The sequence below is a fragment of the Poecilia mexicana genome, unplaced genomic scaffold, assembly GCF_051168715.1.
Source record: "Poecilia mexicana isolate PSO_F unplaced genomic scaffold, ASM5116871v1 scaffold_2, whole genome shotgun sequence".
Classification (NCBI taxonomy): Eukaryota; Metazoa; Chordata; class Actinopteri; order Cyprinodontiformes; family Poeciliidae; genus Poecilia; species Poecilia mexicana.
Window position 1 is genome coordinate 22109023 of NW_028263371.1, and position 22688 is coordinate 22131710.

Genomic DNA, 22688 nt, shown 5'->3' on the forward strand with positions numbered 1-22688 from the left:
CTTCTTAAAAACATTTCTGTTTCCTGGGTCGGAGCATCCTCGTGTGAAACCACTTTCCCTAATATGAAAGTGAAAAAATTTGGTGAAACATTTTTTATGAGGGTGTGCACCAAGTCCACCTGCATAAATAGAGAGAAACCAGTAAAAGGCTCATTGATGATCTGGAGTCGGGAGAGTTTCTGAATCGACCAACAAACGGTAAGATCTGCAGCTTTTACTGATGATTTAATCAAGTTTAAATTTTTATATTTATGTCTTACAGTTTCAGTTGGGTGGGGGGATCATTTAGTAAAAATAAATTTGACTTAAAATCTGTGGATAACAAATATTCTGTTTAAAAAAAAAGAAGAAAAAATACTGTGTTGAGGTTCCATCATGACTTGGACAAACAAAAATGACTGGCCAAGGCCGGAGTTCACTTCAGTGAAATTTATTATGGTTTTCTTCAGGTGAACAAAGAGGAGAGGTGCAGAATATGTACAAAGTATGTCCAAGGCAGGTTAAAAACAGACAAACAGCAGCACCTTCAGTGCAACTTGTCAGGAGTTTAACCACAGACTGACTCCCTGTGGTGCAGAGGCTTGACTTTAAAGCCACAGTCACAATTACAGTTTTTCTGCTCAATTATGACTCCTGAGAATCATTGTATGAATTAATTTTTTCTATGTTTCACAAAAGGTTACAAAAAGCAAAAAAAAATATGAGGTGAGTTAAGCTAATTAAGACAGAAGGAACAGAGCTAAAAAAGGAAACTAAGTACAAGCAAATTTGTAGATATGGTAAAACCTTAATGATAATATTGAACAATACAGAGAAATTAACCAACATGGCAAGACCTAAGTAGCAATAATCATCAACGCAAGGAAATTAACTGAGTATGGCAAGTCCAAAGTGACAGTAATGAACAGCAGAGAAATGAGCTGCAAATGAATTAAAATGACTTTAACAAAAAAGACAGAAATGACAAGATGTAAACAACAAAAATTAAAAACATTAAGAAGTTTTTAATCCTTACGAGTCAGAAAATTCAAGTCTATATGACCAGACATAAATAACAATAACAGACATACCAGAAACACAACCCTTGTAATAAATTACCAGAAATGATCAGAACAGCAACATTTGTCACTGACTGCAAATGCTTGATAAGAACCATTACTTCTTCTGGGTAGAAAGCTGAAAGCAAAGATACTAGAGAAAGCTGGTGCCACCTCAGCAACAACGATGAGCTAAAACCACTCCAAACCAGTTTCCATTTCACTGATTGTTTCCCAGTCAGTTAAGTATCAAAAAAAAATCTGTTCATGTGGGAGTTATAGTGTATCAGAGAAACCGACTAGAACCAGTCGAAGTCAAACAAAGAATACCAGTTATCACAATTAGGAGATGGTGAAATGGATGCCCGTAGATTATTTTTTAAAATATTTTACTCCCTGTTGTTGCCTGTCCAGGCCTCCAATATGGAATCAGATGCCCCCACCACGCCTGGCAAAGGCTTAAAGAACCACTCTGGTCTGACGGACAAATTGAGAGATCTGCTGGCCAAGCGTAAAGACGAGCAAACCGAGCTGCAGGAGCTGAACGAACGCTTCGCCTCCTACATTGAGAAGATCCGCTCCTTGGAGCAGCAGAACCAGACACTGGAGGGGGAGCTGAAGCAGCTGCAAAGCCAAGAGTCAAAGCGTGTCACTGAGCTGTATGAGGAGGAAATCAGCAATCTGAGGATGCAGATGGAGACACAGAACCATCAGAGTTCACGCTTGGAGTTAGAGCTGGAAGACATGACAGACAGGTGTGTGTTCACAAGCAGAGGTGTGTCAAATTACTGACTAAAACCCCTCAACATAAAGTTTTTCTTTTTAATTAAACGCCTTAGAGATATTTAAATTTAGATGCATGTTTATGTGTTGTTTTGACATCAAGGAAGTAAACTATTGCTGTCTATCAATCTGGGAAGGTGACTTCCAAACTATCTGAAGTCAGTCCAACAGATTATTCCCAAAGGGTAAACACAGTTAGCAACATTTTCAAACATGGAGGAGCAGCTTTCAGCTTCAATGCACCACAAATCTGGAACAAACTTAAAGAAAACTGCAAAACAGCTGAAACACTGAGTTCCTTTAAATATAGACTAAAAATTCAGCTGTTTAGAGTCGCTTTTGGAACATTCTGATGTGTGCACTTGATAAAATGCTTAAATCGTTGACTGTGTGTTTTATGACGTTATATTTTTGTGTTTTTATACACAACCACCTTGCTGCTGAAAGATGCTATACAAGTTAATTGATTGATATCGTGATGAATGATGCAAACATATTTTCTGTCATCCAGGCTGCAAAAGGCGATTGATGAAAAAGAAGAAGCTTTGAACAAACTGAATTCTTTAAAGGAGGTTAGTGCTGCAAGGATCCTTAAGAAAAAATGATTTTTTTCTTTTTACACTGTTTGGATAGATACCTACCTACTACATCTTTACTTATCGCTTTTTAAGGTTTCTAAGGGTCTTAAAATGGTTATTGAACATTAGTTGAACATTGAAGAATAGTTCAATGTTCAATAACCATTTTAAGACCCTTATTAAGTTTAATCTTTTCTGCTTAATGCGTCCTTCCACTCTTCCAGGATTTGAATGCTCCCACTCTGGCCAGAAAGGTTTTGGAAGGAAAGATTCAATCTCTCCAAGATAAGATTGATTTCCAGAAAAAGATCCATGGAGAGGTTCTGTCCTCTTATTCTTTTATTATCTATTTAAAAGGTCCTTTTACTAACCTAAAATATCTGAGGGTAACTTTTTAATGGCCCTGCAGGAGATCCAAGAGCTGCAGATTCGCTTCAAGGAGACGAAGAACAACGTCCAGACCGATGGAGCCAATTCTGACCTGACGGCGGCGCTGCAGGAGCTGAAGACACACTTTCAGAAAACAGCCGACGCTAAGAGCAGTGAGACAGAGGAGTGGTATAAATCCAAGGTAGGAAAAGGGGATCTATAGAACTGATCATTAATGAATGATCATCAAAAAGTACATTAAGAATTTTCTTTAAAGTTACAGTTATTGGAGTAATTATTTCATGAGTTAGTGACATGAAAATGAACTGGAGTAAATTGCTGTCTTTAAACTGGACCTGTTACGTAAAATTCACATTTTAAAGGTTTTTAAAAGTCCATTTCTGTTTCCACTGCTTCTAAAAACAGACAAAGCATTTAAAAACAACCATCAAGCTGTTTTTTTTTTGTCTTTAATGCTTTTTGGTATGTGGAAAACAAGCCGTTTCAAATAACTTCAGAATGTAACGTTACAAGGAACTGCCCATTACCTAGCAACCCCGATTGAGTTTCAGCACATTTGGTCAGCCGGGTTTACTGTTGTTCAATGGCTGCTGGAAAAGATTTGTTTAATTGTTGACTTACCATCCAGAACCACTTGCTGAATTGGTTGTGCATGGGGCTCCACTTCTACTTTTCAAAGATGTATGGTTGTACAATTGTGCATCTGTTTGCAACCATTTACACATGCGAGTGTAAATGTTCAGTTGGGGGAGTGGCCAGCAGCACAAAAGACCCTAAAACAGACTAATGCCTCATTATGAAGAATGATTTAGTTGAAAAAAAAAAACATAACAAACATGTTTTGCTTAGCTCAGGGGTGGGCAACTCCAGGCCTCCAGGGCCGGTCTCCTGCAACTTTTAGATGTGTCTCAACTTCGACATACCTGAGTCAAATAATGAGGTCGTTAGCAGGACTCAGGAGAGCCTGACTGCACTGAGGAGTTGATTCAGCTGTTGGATTCAAGTGTGTTGGACCAGGGAGACATTAAAGAGTTGCAGGACACCGGACCTCCATGACCTGGATTGCCCACCCCTGGCTTAGACCATTGGCCTGTCTATCCCAACCTAACCAAGGAAGCATAATAGGTAACCTTTAAAGACATGCAATGATTTGACCACTAGAGGTCAGCAGAGACAAACCACTAAGTGTTAAAAACCTCTGCATCCCCATGAAAACACAATTATTTCTGAAAGCATTCAATATTATGCAAAGTAACTGATTTAACCATGAGAACTAAGAGATCTGCCTCCCATTCCACCTGCAGAAACAAGACAACCAACTTTTATGCATCACTCTAACAAAATGTTTAAGAAAACAATTTCTTAAAGCTCCAAAGGCATCAAAGCCACAGGTCACCTATGAATTTATCCCGGCAGATGTTGGAGATGGATGAGACGGTAAATAAGAATAATGAAACCCTGAAGAAGTTACGCCAGGAGAACACAGAACTCAGAAACCAGAATCAGAAAAACCAACGCGATATCAGCTTCCTGAAATCCACGGTACGCAAGACATTTCTGACATTTACCTTGTCCTCACCAAGTTCTTTAGAAATCATCTTCTCTTCATTATGAACAACCCAGAATGAGGACCTGAAGAGCCAGATAACGAAAATGGAGGAATACTACCTGAAAGAGACTCAAACCCTTCAGGAGACCATCACAGATCTTGAGGCTGAGAAAAACGAAATGAAGGACAACATGGTCCAGCTCCACGAGTACCAGGACCTGCTGAAAGTGAAGATGGCGCTGGATCTGGAGATCGCCACCTACAGGGAGCTGCTGGAAAAGGAAGAGAGGAGGTAATGTACACAGAGTTCGTCTTTCTAGTTTCCCACAGTTTTGATAATTATATTTGATGTGCTCCTTTGCAGACTTAAACCATCTGAGCCCAGCAATGCCAACCCGAATGACAAAGGTAACTGCTGCTCCCGTTAAACTGTAATCCCTCCCTAGGGAAGCTTAAAGAAGCACTACTGTATTTATTCCTTCTTTAGGTCAAAAGTATTATAATTTGTGTGTTTTAACATCAGAATTTGATCAACACTCATATTAAGTTTAATATTTTCCTTTTGTGGCGAATCAAACCTCTGGAAACATGAAGACTCCTCTGATGACGAGCAGGTAAGGCATTTTGGATTTTCTACCCAAAAGAAAAAAATATTTTTGGTTTTTCTTGGAACTGAGGTTAAGTCGTCAAAAACTGAAAATGATCTCATCCAGGAGGTGGAAATGAGTTGAAATATCTGAGATTTCAATGGGTAAATTGTTGAACAGTCCAGCTTTGATAAACACCAGATCTTATCTAGAATGGTGTTTTTGGTAAATATTACCGTCCTGCAGTTTGGACTCTCAATCACTTGACAAAGGAAAAAACTGTTAAACATAGATTCAATCTGTAATTTGTTTTGTTTTGTTCTTGAGTTGCGGTGAATCCTAACCTAGACTTTTTTTTTTTCAGGCACCTGGTATGCTCCGAACCAACTGGTGAAAGATGCAAGGACAATGAAGAAATAAAAAATTCAACACAACTGGGGAAAAAAAAACTGTTGCCAAAGTAATCATTAAGGCCTGAACTGACTTCTTTCGCTGTTTTATCTCCAATTTGAAAATGTTCGACATTTGAAACTCAGAAATTTCCACTTTTTTTCTAGATTAATTTCAATATTTCTTATTTTTTCCTAGCAATTTTCTTCAGAAATTTCCAAGTAATTTCTAACAAAACTTTTCATTTTAGTCTCAAAATTCAGATTTTTTTCTAGCAAATTTTTGAGTTTTTAAACTTGGACATTTCCAAGGTTTTCACTAAAAAAATTCTCAGTTTGTACAGCAAATTTTCAAGCTCAGAAATTTCCAAGATTTTTTATGGAATATTTCTGAGATGAATCTCAAAATGTCTTTGTGTTTCTTTTCCATCCATCTTCAGCATCTCTAATACACTGTTGTAGATTTATGAGGATTTATGTGGATAAACACTTTTCTGAAACTATTTCTATGTGCATGGACAATATTATTTTTGTTAAACAATATGACGGACGTATTTATTTTTTTAAAGACCTGACTATGTATGTACAAGGCTGAGAAACTTAAACACAAAGGGAAAAGGCCTGACAATAAGAGAAATAAATAAAAATTTACAAAGAATAAAACAAGAATAAAGAGACTGGACACAAAGAAATAAACTAATATGGAAACATCTAATGGAATTAAATAAACAAGGAAATGATCATAAAACAAATGTTAAGGAATCTTTATAAAGTCATGGTTAACATGGGGAGTGGTGTTGATAAGCTATCAGCGATATCCGGCACAGGACGGGTTCAGGTGGGGCCTCATTTTTAACATTCCAGAAAAATAGTAAACATGTTTACCTCCAGCGTCATTCAACCATTAAACATCTAGAACTGAATTTCTGCTTGGCGTAGAGTAGAATGAGCAACCAAAATAGTTTCATATAGAAAATATTTTGAAAAGGAAATGTTTTGAAAGTTTTTGAGCATATCATTTGTTCTTGCTGTAGTGACAAAAAACAGTTTCATAAGAAAATCTTCTGAAAGTTGTTTTGAAGGAAAAAATGTTAAAAACATTTTAAGAAATGAGTTTCTGCTGGCTGTCGAGTGAGCAACAAAAACCATTTTCCCACACATAGTTTCAGAAACATTTGTCACATCAAATTGGATTTCTACAGAGTGAGCAGGATTTTGTTTACTGCTCAGTTTCATTTTGTGCTCATTTTGGCCCTGTTAAATGATTCAGATCAGGTGAGGCAACACCTTTTTAGTAATAATCAGAGAAATGAACTAAATAACCAAAAAGATGCAAATGAGAAAAGAAAAAAAAATCCAAGAATCAAGTTCTGAAAATATAAACCCTTAGAAATATTTAAATAGCTTTTAAGATTTCAGAAAAAAGTTCTTTAGAGATAATTGAAAACTGCAGGAGTTTTCTGGGATTTAACATTTCCTGTGATAGTTTTAGCTTTGAAAAACTCAGCTGTGTGTTAAAGCAACATCAGGGTGGAATCAGGCTGATGTCGCTGTGAACGCTCGGGTAGCAAAGGGGGTTTATCATCTTCACACGTCTCTGCAGGAGCTGATGGAGTCAGAAATGAAGCATTCCTGAAGAAACAGCTTTTCACAAACACACAAGAATGTCTGGTCACTAATAATCCTTCTGCTTTTTACAATTATTATTTACATAAAAGGGAGTTTTTTAAAACTGTAATATGCAACATTGACATTTTATTGGTTGAAACTTACAGACTGAATAATGAGAAACACTAAAAATATTGTTGTACTACTCATTCAAGTCAATGTTTACACATTTGATAACTAAACTGTGGTGTTTTTTTCAATAATTCAGTTTTAATGAAACGCTCTGAATGCTAATGAGGACAAAAATCCAAGATGGCGGCAGGCACCACCATACAAAGACTAACAACACAGAGGCAAACCTAAAAAAGTCAGAAAAAACAGGCCTGAATCAAGACAAATGAGGAACACCCGAGAGGGATACAAAGTAGTGGAAGGAAAAATGACTGAAACTCTGCAGCATCAATGGACATTAAGATGTCAAACAAAACAGAAAATCCTTGATTTAAAGTACTAGAATGGGTAGAAATGTGTTGTTTGTGACATGTGAGGGCCAGGCCACAGTTTATCTTTTCTAAAGAATCTCCTGAACTCGTTTCCACGTCATAGATTCAGAATCCGTCTAATCTGTAACATCAAACAAACACACATGCTGTAGCATTAGCTTTTAGAGTTAGCATTCTTCAGACAGTCTCAACAACAACTCCCGTCTGTGCCATTCATTACAGGCATTTAAAGACGAAATTAGAATTAATCATCTAATTCATGATCCTACAATCAGGTAAATCTAACTCACACATTAAGTTTAAAACCAGAAAAAAAAAAATCTAAAATTAAAAAAACTTCAAAACTGTTGAGATGAAAAATAATTCACCAATCAGCTGACAAGAAGTTCCTCAAACTCCAAATATGGGATTATTTCCTGTCTTCATGTCATCGCCCAAAGCATTCTCTTGTCCAATCAGCTTCTTTCTAGTCAAAGTTGAAAAAGATCTGGATCAGGGCTGTGAACAGCGCCTGCATAAAGAGACGGAGAAATAATTTTACTGCATCATCAGCCTGCAGGTTTTCCTCTAACAAACGGTAAGATGGGACGTTTTTTAACATTTCCTGCCATTTTTACTTTACTGAAGCTGAATTATGTTCTTCAAATACACATTTCTATTGATTTCTGTAAATTCAGATCTATTCCACCAACATGTTTTATGCTAAAATGATGAATTTTGCTGAAATTACTAAACATAAAAGCAATGATTGTTTTCTTCTAAATGTGATCATTATTACTATAAAATCCATCAAGTCAATCCTGATAAACATCTTATATCTGTCTGGACACAGTGAAGCTTTTAACTGTAGGGAGAGACACTGGTACCAGTGGGTTGTGGGCAATTTCCACTCAGACAAGTGACTTTGGAGAACCGACACCTGGTCAGGAGAATCCATCAACTCATCTCCAACTACTGACGAATGTGTTTCAGTTCCCATTTGATTGTGGATGGTAACATATCAAGTAGAAGTAATCTCCAACCCTGAAGCAATCCTTTACATGGAAACTGGATAACAGTGGAGAAACACGAGGAAGGAGACAAAAGGATGGGTTGAGTCTCACACATGGAGGATGTCAACAACTAATGATGAATTTACTGACCTTAAAAATATTATGATACTCCTGGAAAAGGAGTTGAAGGTGCTGGAGAGTCGGTCAGCAGAGGCTATTGAAGAAAACTTGTCTTTCTGGTTTTAAGGAACTTTTTTTCCCACCAAAAAACCTACAGAGAGACAAAGAACGAAAATCAGAACTATTAGAATAAGACGACAGCATATGGGTGTTTATGAACCCTTGAAAAAGCTCTTTGCTCAATGTTTTACTGTCAATACATTCTGAAAAACTAAATCTTTAACTTGTGCTCAACAAAAACAGTTTGTAGACTTTATATGATCATATTTACTTTTGGCCATTTTCTTCTCCATCCGTCTGACCATGTTAATGAGACGAACCTTTCTGCGACCATCAGCACCTTTTCCACTTGAATCTATGTGATGATATTGAAACCAGATGGCATCTCAAACAGTCTCCCAACAACATTATCCTTTTGCAGACCAAGGATATAGATTACTGGAAGAAGATCATAAAGAAAGATACGGATATCAGGTTCAGTAGCTTTCTTTTTGAAGTCCGCAGCCCTGACTTGTCTGAGATTCTGATGAAAATACGGGAGGAGATAAGTGCCATCACCAGAGCTAATGTTCAAGAGACTGACATGTTCAAAAAAAGGGTAAGAGATGTAGGTTTATAAAACACTTCAACGTTTTGAACAAGAGATTTAGTGAGATTTATCTGTATAAAAAAGGCGTCAGAAACTGTCGATAAGTGTAACATTTTTACCAATAACCTTTGTGCCTGTAGATTACAGAGTTGAACACGATACTGAGTAAGAAAGACGACGAAGTTCTTGAGTCCGGCCGCAAGATCTCAGAATTCGATCTCCAGATCCAGTCCAACACTTGTGAGATCAGCACACTCAGAGCCACAGTGAGTAAAACCCACTTCTGACATCTGATCTATTCTGTCTGAGCCAATAATGATCCAATCTCCTCTTCTCTATAAAAACAAAACTCAGATCGAAGGCCTGAAGAGCCAGATACTGATATGGTGGAATCCCACAAGCTGGAGGTCAAAGGTTTGCAGTGGACAATCTCAAGGCTCAATGAAAAGATCAACACTAAGGAGAGTGAGTTGGTGTATCACATCCGCAACTACCAGAGCCTGCACGACTGCAGGGTAGCGATGAATTTAGAGATCGCGGCCTACAAGCATCTGCTGGAGCTTGAGGAGGCCAGGTAAAGTTAGAAACTAAAATCCTTTTGGTTTCCTACAACAAGTCTAATCTGCATGGTGTGTTTTACAGGATTAAAGCGTTAGAGCCAAACAACTCAACCCAGACTAAGACAGGAAAACCTGAACAGCAAAGAAACCTCTGACCCTGCAGACTAGCAGTCAAATCATTAGCATCTTACAGGAGGAATAAGTCCAAAGAAACCTGAAGTGAATCCGATAGAGTTTAAAGATTAGGATGATGGCACAGAGACCGTCTAACCTCACAGATAAAATCAAAAGTAACTGATGGAAACATACAAAAAGCTGCTCAGCAAATATAGGAAGGGTTTGATTGATGTAAATCTTTTCCGCTAATCACTGGGAAAGATACAAATATTCTCAGAACACAATTATTTAATAAAATCAGAGTGAAAACTGCAAAAACCTTTTTTTAAATAACATTAAAACTATTTTTTATTGTCTTACTAGAGATGAATGTCTATCAGAAACAAACTTTTAGGTTAAAAGCAAATAAGTTTAACAGACTTGGTTAGTAAAATAAAAGCACAAACCTTAGTCTCAAAGCAAAACAGTTTATAAATATTAATGCTTAATGAATGCCCACCCACATAACACCATTTAGTTTAAATTTGTAGCTGTGATTCTGACACGTTAATGTTCAGACAAATCAGCAAATTTCTGACAGACACAAACATTTGGATTATTTGAAAATATTTTAAAACTTGATAATGATTTTGATATTTTCTTTGGTGAATCAGGGAAAAACCAAGAGACGAATCTAGAGGTAAAAACTTTTCTGCTGCTGAAATAATTCACATTTTACTCATGTTTCATAGCATAAGCAGGAAATGTTTTGTTAAAAATAAAAGGCTCATCTACTAAACATGGTAAGAGCTCCATCTAGTGTTGATCTAAGAAAATTTATCTGTTTTTCTCTCCACATTAAAAGTATTTCAGGCAGGAAGGAACATGGTGCAAAAATCTGAAGAGAAATGAGGTAAAGTTTATTCATCAACATTTTTTCCTTTAACAAGTTTTACAGTTGCTGATTTGATAATTATCTGCAGGTTTCACCATCATGAAGAAATACAGTTTAAATCCAGCTACCAAGGTATGAAATCTCCTAATTTTACCTGAATGCATCACCACATAAAGTCCTGTCTAATCCAAGTTAATCTCAAGATTAAACTGAGAATCAGACTCAACTTTCGACTTCAAACAGTTATATTTTCATGCAGAGGTTCCCCCCCTGACCAAAAATAAAACCAGAAATGAGAAATGCCTTTTTATTTACTCAGGTTATTTACATCTGATAATATTTGGTTGATGATTTAAAATATTTTTTAACAAAAATCTGTAACAGATTTTACATATTAAACATTTAGGTAAAGTCAGGATTTGGTTTTGTTAAAAGCATTAGTGGAGAAAATGTCATGTCTGTAACTTGGCAGTTATAAAACCTGTAAAGCTTCATTTGAAGTCAGTATGAGCTCATTCTAATTCAGTCTAAATGGAAATAAAGATGTAAAACGTTGACGACGTTCTGAGTTGGTATCTGATGTAAAGTTGATCTTTAGTGTTTCTGGAAAAGGCCGACTGTCCAGAAATGCTCAAAGTGAGAATCTGCCTGCGATGCTGATGTGAAGCAAACTTCCTGTGATGCTCACCTGGACGTCCCACATGCAGACCTGAATGTTCTGTTCAGCCTTCGGCTCTTTTCACTTTGGGGCGTCGAGTCGTGTTTAACCAGTTGGAGAAAACAGTTTTCCTTGGTAAAAGTTAATTAGCTGCCCTGATATAACAGGTTTTAACTTCATGTATGAGCCTCTCATGACCTTATGCAAGAATTTAAACCCTGCCTTTCACTGCATTGTTTCTCATCTGCTTGCACAGCTCAGTTTGGGCCCCTATGGGGCCCAACAATGGGGCCCTTTAATCAGGTAGACCTCACTCCATCAGCTGATGGGATAAATATCAGTCAAACTCGCTGTGGGCCGAAACCCTGCAAATCCAGGGGTTCACTATATTCTACCATTAATTGTGAATGAATTATTGATTATCTGTATCACAGTGGAAGGTTGCATCAGTCATGCTAGCAATGCTAACACTAAAATAAACAGAACTCTTACTGAAAGCTTTGGCTGCTGAACGTAACCCTACAAACTGTTTTGATCGACGCTGAGAAGCCGTTTGTCACAAACAGGTTAACCCCTTAACGTGCAGCATGTCGTTCTTCCATCGCATTTTCTGTGGGTTTGAAAAGCCCTGAGGCTGAACGTTTCTTCAGAAAGTATCTGTGGCAAAGAGCAGGTCAGGCAGAAACGGCTCAACATATTTTCACTGAAACTCAGGATCCCTTCAGCTGTTTTACATTTCAGAACATTCCATAAGTGACAGGAAAATGTTGCCACACCTCCATTTTTAAGTGTTGGGTTTTCAACACCTCAATGCTACCTCTCACCTCCCTTATATCAAAAGTTTTTTTTAAATAAAAGAAAGTCATATAAAGGTTCAGGCGCTGTCATGTTTCCTTCTCAGATGAAGAACAAAATCTCCTAATCTGAAAATGTTTGACATATTTCTCTAAACTCAGCATATGATTTTGTTTGGTAAAGATGATTATGAGTACAGACGTTCATATGGACTGGCAAAGATAAAAACCTATAAATCAAACCTTCACTTGAATTCAGTTTAAACCAATTCTAATTCAGTCGACATGTAATTTATATATAAGCAGGTTGTAAAGAAAGCGAGTTAACGAGTTAGTAACTAAAGTTAAGTTACTGGAAAACGTGGACTGTCCCTAAATGCTCAATGAGGCCCTACCTGTGTGCAATACGCTGCATGTTGACATGAAGCAAGTCTTCTGTCATGATGTTGATCTGCATCATTTCACACAAACATTCCTGCACATAATGTTCTGTTAAACCTTTGGCTCTTTGTCCTCAGGGTGTTGAGTTGTGTTTAACTAGTTTATGACACTTTTCCTTGGTAAAGTTTAAATACCTGCAAAGACAAAACAGGTTTTATCTTCCTACAGTCATTTACTGTAACTCACATCGTTGAGCAAGAACTTTAACCTGCAATTCAGTCAATTGTTTAATTGCTTTCATTGCCTCACATTTGATGCAAGAATATTTAATTAAATAGAGGAGTTCATGATCAACACAATGTCTTATAAACTAATCACTGTCTACTATCGTCTCCCATCAACCAATTGGAGAATCAATTATATATATAGGAGAAAATCACTGAGTTAGAAATTAATGCTGCATTTTCTGACAAACTAAAATTTGAAGTTTAAACTTTATTAGTCACTTTATAAAGTAAGAAACATAAAAACAGCTCAGATATGAGGTTCAGTTGCTACTCAGAGCTCAAATACATCCATCTTTGAAACGATGTTCTTATTTGTCTGACTTGATGAACTTCCTCACATTTTAATAAATCAAAGGTCAAAAACAGGATCGCAGACGCTACATTAAAATATTCCACAGTTCATCATAGGGAAGAATATTCTTTATAGATATCAGTGAAAGCAGCAGGAAATAAACCCTTCAAGCTCCTTAAAAGGAATCATTTCCTGTTAAAGTCATTGCTCTCAGCTTTCTGTGTTTCCTTGTTGTGAAAATGAACCGAATCTGGAGCAGAGTTTGAACAACTGGCTCTTCAACTCCTTTCTGTACATTTCCATTCTGTCTTTAAACTTCTCATTCATTTATTTCTCTATCACTCCTCAATAATCCCGTCATTCTCTCTGGAGGCTCTTTCCTTGTTTCTCATTCAGATATTAGGAAGCATCTCACTAATATGGTGGAGATGATCTTTTTTTATACAGAGGGTTTATATAGTAGATTCATATTCAATCATGGTCTTGATGTTATCATTTGAGACTGTAGTTAAGGTGTTTGCATAAAAAAAATGAGTATATAAAGGCCAAATGACAGGTTTGACCAGTCCTAGGACCCGATCATGTGGAAAACCCTGCAGTCATGAACTGTAAATGTGAACATCAACAATTATGAAGTTTGTGACAGTAACAAGTTGGACTTGTTTGGAAGAGTTGAAGGACAAACTTTTTTGTAAGAAATATTTCAACACACGCAGCAATTTAGAAAAAGGGTGTGAACAAAATCTGACTGCATAAAAAGACGCAGAAATCAACACAGAATCATCTGACAGAAAGTCGGAACATCGGCCTGCAGACGTTCTCCGTCTCCAACCAACAAACGGTAAGATGGGACGTTTTCCTCTCATTGACTTTCAAAAACCAATCACTGGTTCCCCTTTACTGCAGCTGCAGATTTCTGCTAATTCTGACAGATTTCTGCCAATTCAGAGCTTCTCTACCTTCATAGAACATGAAAATATTATTTGTTTGTTATTTGCAGTGTTGTCCTCTGTGATTTTGTAGTTTATTATTGTGAAGGAGTTTTGATGCTGTTGCACATAAAATAATAGAAAAAAAGGCCATAGAAGAGCAAATTTCCACATTCAAAAAATAAATCTGACATTTTTATATTTTCACATATTAGAATTTATTTTTGCAAAGTTATAGATTTGCCAAAAAAAAAAAAAATAGAGTGATGGTTTAAAAAATACATATTTGTTACATTCTGGAACATTCTGTGATTTTACACAGTCAGATGAAAATTTATTTATTAAGACTCCAGATTAAATAACTATTTGGTCCTTTCAGTTTGTTTTGCTTTTGCCTCCATATTTCAGATCATCTTTGATATCAGACACACACAACCTGAATAAGATAAATAAAATATATTCATAAAATATGAACAGGGTTTTCAAATGTTGATCTCATTTATTATGGGTATAAATCTGTACAGCACTTAACAGTTAAAAAAGAATAAAATGAAGCTTTTGGTGTAGCTTCGTCAAAGTCAGGAGTTAAATTGGATTTAATTACAGGCTTTGTCGTGCAGATCTCAGTAAGATTGTGCATAAAAGTAAAATAGTGCAGTATGTTCATACGAACAGGGTGTGGGTAGGAGTGGGTGACCTGAAGTCTTTCTCACTGGTCTAACTGGTATGAAGGCAGTGAAACGTTTATCGCTCCACAGTTTTAGAAAGTTACACTGAGGTATTTAGCCCTGAAGCAAAGAAGTGATGAGGAGCGGTCTGCAGGCAGATTATTAAAATAGACCAAATTATTTATGCAACTGTGTCAAAGTGAACTTTAAATTCAGTTTATGTCACATGATTGTAGTGCTGTTATCCACCTGCTTTGATGCACTGCTTTTGTTAAGGTTCAAGCCTAAAGATCAAAGGAATTATTTTGTTCAATTAAGGGAAACATTAATAATGTTACCATGGGGTTAACTAAGTAATTCAATTGGAAAATTAAAAATGTATATTTACTATCACAAACTGACATACTGTTAAATTACAAACTTGTAGTTTATTCTTACACAGAAATCAAGAACTTGGAAGCTTTTATCGACTTCTGCTACCACAATCTGCATATCATGGATACCCAGCTAGAAACCAAGGACCCGACCAAGACAAACCAGGATCATTCATCCTCACACATTGATCAGCAACACACAACAGAAACTCAGGCAAGTCTTTAACAAATAATATAAACCATTTTTCTAAGTCAGCCCGTAGATAATTAACTCTGGGTTTTTGGTGTTTAATGGAAGAAAAATAATGAAACAAAACAGTGATGACAGGATCATGTAATCTGCACAATAGGGAAAGTGACGAGCTGAATAATGAAACTTTAAATTTTTTTCATGACAATATTTCAGTTAGTGAAAAAATGCAACATACCAGAAACTTAGTTTTATCAGTTTTTACACTAGAAGGAGCACATAACCCACCTCTGACCTCCTGAACATTAACCCAGGTCGAACCCCATATATGTCGTTTCAGGACTGGAAAACTCACATCCACCCAGTTAGATCAAGTTTGGGTTATTGAGCCAAAAGGACCAAAACAAATAGCTTAATCTGAAATAAATTCAAACATTGGAAATCATTTATCATTTGCCCAATTATTTCTGTTGGTCTTACATAAAATACCACATTTTTGGTTACAATGTCAACCAGAGATGCAGGTCCTTCCTAGCTATGGTCTCCAGAGTTTGGTAGTAACTAGTTACTTTTACTCAGTAACATTTACTTGAGTAACTTTTTTTTAAATGTACTTGTAGTAGTATTTTTACTATGCTACAAAGCCTTTGACTTCAGTTATCAAATGCTTTAATCATTGGGTGACAAAATAAAGGCTAAAACTGTGAAGGACAAAAATAAGAAATGACAAACCCAGAGGCTGTGGTGGAAGAAAAGAGATGAATGTTAGAGACTGATGGTGGAGGAGGAGAGAGAACTGGTAAAGAAAGACGACCACTTCTTCATACGTTTATCATTGTTTCTCTTTCAGGTCATTGAGGAAATGTCAATCGATTATGTGCCAACTTGTAGGCCAAACCCTGACGAAAAATCCTGTGGCCCCATCCCTCAGGTACCAGACAGTGGGCCCTGTGGCCCCATCCCTCAGGTACCAGTCAATGGGCCCTGTGGCCCCATCCCTCAGGTACCAGTCAGTGGGCCCTGTGGCCCCATTCCTCAGGTACCAGTCAGTGGGCCCTGTGGCCCCATCCCTCAGGTACCAGTCAGTGGGCCCTGTGGCCCCATCCCTCAGGTACCAGTCAGTGGGCCCTGTGGCCCCATCCCTCAGGTATCAGACAGTGGGCCCTGCGGCCCCATCCCTCAGGTACCAGTCAGTGGGCCCTGTGGCCCCATCCCTCAGGTACCAGTCAGTGGGCCCTGTGGCCCCATTCCTCAGGTACCAGTCAGTGGGCCCTGTGGCCCCATCCCTGATGTCTCCCAAACTGTGCCAGGATCAAAGAACAACTTGGGCACATGGTGTAATGATTTACAGTGGATGAAGCACCTGAATGACCGCTTTGAAAGCTACATCAATACGGTCCAGTCCCAGGAGCCCAAGGACAAAGAGGTCATGGTGGAGGAAGAGTATCATGGAGTGCACAAGACAAAAAAAATACTTATCCGGAAAGAGACCAAAAGATTAACTGACGAGATCTGCGCCCTGAAGAAACAAAACTCAGATCTGACTCTGAAGCTCAATCAAGTAGATATAAGGTAGGGGAGCAAACACTTTTCCACGGCACCTGTAGGTGCAGTGTCTGAAATATTTATCCTTCTTCGTTCACATATTAGCACAAATTTACATATTTTATTAAAATTTTATGTGATAAAATCAAGAATGTTCACAATAATGAAGCAGAAGTAAAATGGTGCAGAGCTTTCAATGATTTCTGTATAAATAAAAAAGTGAAAACTGTGGTGAGCACGTCTGTCAGACCTCCATCCAGTAGCTCACCGCCATCACTGTGTGAATGGGTGAATAGCTGAATGTAGTGTGAGACACATTTGATAAAGCACTGTACATGTGTCGGCCATTTACTGATTATTTGTGTCCTGAACTGAACATACAAAGGATCCCTGATACCGTCTGATAGGTTGATCAGCTGCTTTAAGGTGTTTCCAGGTTTTGTCACAGTCGTATCTCTCAGGTCAAACCTCTCACATGGATTTCTGGAGCTGATGGTGAATTCATCTTTTGAACACAGGAACACTGAGTCAGCAGTTTCTAGTTTCTAGGTTAGGCTGGATGTTTCTACAAGTCCCACATTTATGCATCTTTAGTGCATCTATAATTATAAGTTCAGATGGGCTTAGTGTAAAAATAATTTGTATGTAACTGAAAAACAAATTTAAACCCTTTTTTGTAATGTTTTGTCTGAACAATGAAAATTAATGAATGATTAATGTAAATTACTTTCCTCTGTTTCTTTGTTATTCAGCTGGAAGATGGAGAAAACAGCAAAAGAGGCAGCTGAGAAACAAAATATAATTTTGGTAGATGTAAGTCCAGAACAGCTCATGTTAAACACATTTTATCTGTTGATCATCCAAATTGTTTTCTTTTATTTTATTTTATCTTGTGTGCAATTTTAGCTATATTTAAAATGAGATATGTCAAATGAACGTCTTTTAAACCCAATCACAGCATTAGATTCTTCTTTTTGTCTAAGTAATTGTTGCCTTACCTGTGGTGAATTTTCTCAAGTTGAAGAGAAAGTTCACCCTACCCTTCGAGCTAGAAAAAGAAATGTGACTTCAGGCCCATTTCATATCTTATTGATTTCATGAATTGGAAATCAATGAAAGACGATAAGAAGAAGACAGGAGGGAGAAAAGATCGGCCAATGAATACAGCAGCACTGAACTCAATAGTTCTGGACTGAGAGAATCTAACATGTTGAGGATCTAAAATGGCAGAACAACAACATAACATAAAAATATTGCTGCAAAAACATCAGCAAAATCATTAATAAACTTCATTTAAAACACATAATTCAGCCCAAATAAGGTATCACTTTGGAGTCAATCGTCTAAAAATTCAACAATAAGAGAAAGACCCTCCTCATAGAGGAATGGAGAGGTCACCACAGCAGGTGACCTCTCACCGTCTCTATGGGAACGCAGAAACACAGACCGCTTTCTAGACGTTCTCCAGTGATGATGTCTTCGGCATAAGGAATGCTAAGAAATTGGATCTGATCAGTTCTTACATAAAAATGGATCCTAACTACTGATATTGTCTTTGTGTATTGCTACAGGAGAATAAACGTCACTCTGCAAATATCACAATCCTGCAGAATAAAATCGCGAGACTGGAAAAGGAAATGAGGACTCTGGAGATCAAGAGCGAACAGGTCTTTATTATTTCTTCTTTTCTCCTTTTACTCCTTGTTCTTTCTTCAGGCTGAAGACAGAGAGGAAGATATTTAAAATAGTAATGACAAAATTCACCCATTTGGGATATCACTTATAGGCCATATATACACAAATATGTGAGAAATATAAGATATTTGTCACACTTTTTTCAATATAAAAAAACTATTTTTAAAGTTGGAGAAGAAGCACATTTTTGGTCGGACAATGTTAAATAACATTTGTAATGTCAACGTGTTTTTCCAAACACTTTCATATGTTAGAATTGGCTTTATGACTCTCTTAGTGAGATTTAAAACTCTTGATGCTCTTATCCATAAACACCAGGGAACCCAACATGTACATGTTTGGCTGGAGTCATGCATGCTTAGACAGAACATGAAAACTCCATGCAAAAAGGTCCATGGCTGGGATAAGAGCTTTTTGCTGCAAGGTAGCAAAGCTAACAACTAATCAACTACAGCTAAACTTTTTGAAAGCCCAGTTGTCATAAGCAAGGAGGGATGTCTCTAACTGGCTTCCAAAGTTTTATTGTTAACATTAATAAAAACATTTACGTCCATGTACCTTTTACTGCATCATTGTTCTGCATGTCCAGGAAATAGAGCACTGGAAGAAGACAACATGCATTAAACAAGGCGATGCTGTTGACGGCACCGGGATCGACACGGGTGGATTCAGACAGACCGATATCTTTGTTCAAACTATGATTGCAGAGTATAAATCCAAGGTAAGAGATGACCGTTTATCTCATTGATATTCAAATGTGTTTGTCAAGGAAGCAGAGACTCCTGTAAAATATTCAAGTCTCTTAAAAAAAAAAAATAAATAAATAAAATATATGCTGCTGAAAAACGACCATATCCCATCGCTGACAGTCGATGAATTCATTGAATCACCCAACCTTAGCCACCATCATATTTTACTGTTGGTATAAAATTATTTTTCTGAAAGCCGGTGTTACTTTTGCACCAGATGTAAAACATCTTCTAACGAGTTCAACGGCTGTACCACAGAATGTTTTTCCAGAAGTCTTGGTGATTATTAAGATGTTCTGGAAAAAATTGAGACGATCCTTAATGCTCTGGTCGCTCAGCAAAGGTTTTCATATTGTAACCATGTAGGCCATTTTTGCCTCCACAGTCTATTTCTCATGATGGAAGCATGACCTCTGACCTTAACCAAGGCGAGTGAGGCCTGCAGTTCTCGGATGATGTTGTCGAGTCTTTTTGGATGAATTCTCACTGAGCTCTTGGGGTAATTTTGGTCGGCTGGTCACTCCTAGCTTCACCACTGCTCTTTGTTTTCACTGTGTGTGGATCTCGACTCTCACTGCTTCACTGGAGGCCCAGGCAATAAAAATGACATTATATCTAAATTATTTTCTTTCTCTTTTGTCTTTGGTCTTGCCATGATGCTTTGAGAACTTTATCAGGCAGATCTTATTGATTTCATGTTGTGATTGAGAACAGCTGTGACAGTAAACTCAAAAGTGATAAACCAGGGTTAGTTTTTAAACCCAGGCTTTATTACTACACCTATGGTCACTGTGAACAGAGCAATAAGATTCAATATGGAGTTTACCACCAATGTTGTCTGAGGTAGAAACGACTAAAAGATTCAACAGAGTCTCAGTGAGCCTCTCTTTAACTGAGAACTGCAGGTTTTCATTCAGTCATTCTGGTTTTGGTCTGACCTGTCAATGGTTGTAACATGTAGACAATGACTTTTGTTCCTGCAGATCATTGCATGGGAGAAGAAAGTGAGCGAGAAGGAAATACAACTCATTGACGCTCACAATCTGATTGATTCCCTCTCTCTCAAGATAAAGATCCAAACCCATGAAATAAAGTCCCTCAAAGCCACAGTATGTAGAACACATTCAACAGTTTCTTTTTGCACTGATAAAACTCATCTATTATTCTCTCTCAAAACACCCAGATTGAAATCCAAAGGTCCGAAACAAATAAAATAGAGAAAAGTTACCAGGAACAATATAAAAAACTTCAACAATCCATCATAAATCTTAAAAAAAGTTTGAGCAGTAAGGAGACACAGATGATGGTTTACATCCAGATGTGTGAAAGTGCTCGCTATGAAAGTGTGGCGATGAGTCAGCAAATTGAAAAGTACAAGAAACTGCTGGAACATGAGGAGAAAAGGTAATGTTTGGAAAGATCACATAAATCATTTTAATTTATTTACACCGAGTTAAAGAATACAACTGGTTATGCTTCACAGAATCAAGAAACCTGAGCCATGCGAACAGCCCTCTGATTCAGCAGGTAAATACCTTTCTTAAAACAACACTGACAGGTTACTCCTTAACCTCTTTCAGAAGACAGTTTCACAGTACATCCACTAATAACAGCCTCTCTTAATTTATATCAACCAACTCTAGATTTTACTGAACCTCAGTTGTGATTCCACCAGTTGTCCTTGTTGGGTCATCCATGGTACAAACACCACTGCTTATAGCTAAAGAAAAAACCTCCCTTTATCCTGTTGTCTCAGATACTGATGTTAAATTCCCACAGTTGGTTAAATGAATAAACGATGGACCATAACACCAAACTGAACCATACTGAGGACTGTCTATTGCAGTCCTGCCAACAGTTAGTTAATTATCTGAGGTCTCCTGCCCTGTTCCAGCTATGGAGACGTCAGATTTAATCCTGTCTGTCAAATTTACACATGGCTCTGGTGATACTGGTGCACGCTGAGCAAAGCAATCGTGGACAACATCATGGCCTAAAATTCTGCCTTTCTGAATCTGAATATGTGTAAATCTCATGAGGTTTATCCAAACGTTAGAAGCTCCCGTCGTCTTGCAATGAACATGGACTTGCAATATTTTCATCCACAAAAAAATGTATCCGATGTCATCTGACTATGATCCATAAAAGTAGCTTTTGCCATATTTCAACAATTCCTAGAATATAAAATACGAAAATGCAATAAATAAAAATAAATTCTTCAAGGTAAAAGTCTTACCAGGTTGTGTCCAGGATGTGTGGGTTCTGCAGAGATGTCAGATGCCTCTTTCCTCTCTGGTGAATGTAATTGAAGAATAGCAGCAAAGCAGAGAGTTAACCATGAACGATCAAAGTACCCAGGAAGCCGTCAGTCACATCAGGATGCAGAAAAATCTTGAATGATGACAGACCAAGTCAATGGCAAGCTACGGCCATTAGGTTAAATAAAAAAACAAAAAACAAAACAAAAAAAAACCTGATTTGTATTTAAAGTTATTAATGGCTGAACCATCTAAATCCTCAGGTTTTTTAAATGCAGGTTGCTATTAACAGGGGCTTAAATCACAAACATTTCTTTTGTAATTGAATAGCCTGACACTAGTTCAGTGTGGAAAAATATTTAAAGTGAAAGATAATGTAGAATCTATATTAGTTCTTCTAGTATGTTCTGATTTAGTTTTTAGCATGGTTTGCAAGTAATTTATCTAATTTTATTTTTTTATTTCGTATACTATTTGATGGTGATACACTTGATTTTGTTTTTATCTTTGATTTATTTCAGTGTTTTCTTTACTTTTAATCTTTTTCCTTCTGAGTTTTACACATATGTATATTTGTGTTCAAATAATTTTATTCTTGGCTATTCAAATTTGTTATTTTATTACTCCAATATCTTAATTATAACAGTATTACTGAGTCTAGATCTTTTAAAACTATGGAGTCATGAGAAAACCTCAGCATTGGATCAGTAAATATCTTTCCACCTTCTTGTCTTTTTATTACAAACTGGGGAGTAAAAATCTCTAGATCTAATCTTAAAAGTGTTTTCTGAATGGATCTCCTGTCAGACTTATGTTCAAATTTTCTATTGAAATATTTTTAAGTTTCAGTAAAAGCTTTGGTGTATTTAATAATTATATTTTAGAAATATGATATTGATTCTGATGTTTTCATGTTGTCGATCCACAGCGGACACTGAGGTCACATGTGGGGGGTACGGTGGGCCTTCATACAGGGTAAACCTTTTACTGCTGACAGTTTTCAAGTAAAGATTAATGATAAGCAGAATAATAACTCAATCTTATGATACATCATTATGCAAAATTTTACATTAATTTTACATTAAATTTAAAATGTTGCACAAAATAAAAAAACAATACCATTTTCCACTTA

General features: G+C 37.0%; 1 pseudogene across 1 annotated transcript; it reads left to right on the forward strand.

Annotated features, from left to right (window-relative positions):
• The first annotated feature begins 528 nt into the window (after positions 1–528).
• Positions 529–16885, forward strand: LOC106904692 (uncharacterized; annotated as a pseudogene). The gene is made up of 12 exons (XR_015764066.1): positions 529–1792; positions 2332–2392; positions 2623–2718; positions 2808–2969; positions 4205–4330; positions 4412–4629; positions 4702–4760; positions 6584–6588; positions 9018–9194; positions 9326–9451; positions 9540–9759; positions 16201–16885. The product of XR_015764066.1 is annotated as an uncharacterized LOC106904692 (transcript).
• The last annotated feature ends 5803 nt before the right edge of the window (positions 16886–22688 follow it).